This window comes from Otolemur garnettii, unplaced genomic scaffold, assembly GCF_000181295.1.
Source record: "Otolemur garnettii isolate 467f Iridium unplaced genomic scaffold, OtoGar3 scaffold00156, whole genome shotgun sequence".
Taxonomy (NCBI): Eukaryota; Metazoa; Chordata; class Mammalia; order Primates; family Galagidae; genus Otolemur; species Otolemur garnettii.
This window is the reverse complement of record NW_003852551.1, coordinates 2237957-2239630: the sequence shown is the minus strand read 5'-3', so window position 1 is coordinate 2239630 and position 1674 is coordinate 2237957.

Genomic DNA, 1674 nt, shown 5'->3' with positions numbered 1-1674 from the left:
CCTTAGCCACTTGAGCCACAGGCCCCGAGCCTCAGCATTACCTTTTCTAATGCTCACAATAATTTTGTAAGTTGGATATTAATTTAATATCATCTTTATAGATGAGAAAACTGAGGCTCAGAGAGATAAAATAACTTGTCTAAGGCCACATAGCTACTAAGTAGCAAGGCCATGCTCAAAATCTAGGTGTTCCTTGGTTCCAGAGTTCAAGCTGTGGGTGACCTTGGGCAATTTACTTCCCACCTGAGTCTCAGTTTCTTTATCTGTAAAATGGGGACACTAACACCTACAGTTGTAAGGACTGAATAAGCCCAGATACATACTGTGTTTCTCCGAAAATAAGATCTACCCACAAAATAAGCCCTAGCAGGATTTCGATGCATTTGTTAAACATAAGCCCTACCCCGATAATAAGACCTAGTGATGGACGTGGCTATGCAGTGTATATAGCATACACTGAGAGGATATTCCCTGAAAATAATCCCTAGTGTGTCTTCTTGAGAAAAAATAAATATAAGACAGTGTCTTATTTTCCAGGAAACATGGTAGTAGACTCCCAACTATTGACTTCTCTTTCCACCCCTCCAACAATCAGTAATTAGCTTGTTCTAAGCTGCTTAGGATAATCAGCCAGGTGACAAACATCTGGTTCCAACTCCAGGGACTTACCCAGGACCAGGCTGCTCTAGCCACAGCTGTCCCACTGTCCCTCAAGCCCCCACCCTCTTTGTTCTTCCTCAATAATCTTTAGGTCCTGAGTGACTCAGAACCCAGGGGTAGGGTGGGGGCAGGTGGAAGGGCAGAGCAGTGGGGGATGGAGAGTGAGCTGGAGCTTGGGGGTGGCTGTCTGCAGAGGCACAGTAGACTGGCCTGGCTCTCACTTCTGGGATCTATTTTGGATGGTGCCAGCCTCCAGGCCCCAGGTGTCAGTGCTGAGTTAACAGAGCACTCAATCTCAGATGGTGGCTTGGCTGCAGGTACTGGGCCAAGGCTGCTTTGGTGGCTCTGGTGGGGTCTTCACACAGGGTAGCCCACTCCTCTCTGCTGTCTTCACCACACCCTCCCTAGTCCAGTGTCCAGTTTCTAACTAGAGATTCAGATGGATTTGTATTCAAGGCCTGGCTATTCCACATGTGACCCTTATGACTCTGGGCAAGTACTTAACTTGGTGTCCTGCGGCCTGAGGTTTGTGATAATTAATTGGGGTCCTGAGAAGGTCTGTTTTCCTCCCTCCCTCTTCCTGCCCCGCCCTCCCCACTGGGCAATGATGCCAGGGCTAGTTCTCACATCCTCACCCTACTTTGCAGGGGCCTTTACACACCCACACACCCACACACCCAGCCTTGGTCGGCTGCTCCAGGGGCTCCAGGGCTTACCTTGCAGCACTTCCAGAAACTCTGATCCTAAGTGCCCCCGGCCTACTGGCCAGGGCTCAGCTCTGACAGAGGTGAGGGCCCAGCTCTGCTCAGCTGCAGTTCAAGTTTCCTGCTGGGCCTCGTAAAAAGGCTTCGTTAAGGAGCATGGCTTATAATTTTTAACTATCTGAGACTTTCTCTCTATCCATTTTATATGCCTGTACCACATTTTGACGTGAACATTTATTTACATACCAACCTACATTATATTTTTAATAGAATGGGATCAGATTCCATGTAATCGGTGTGTATTTTTCTG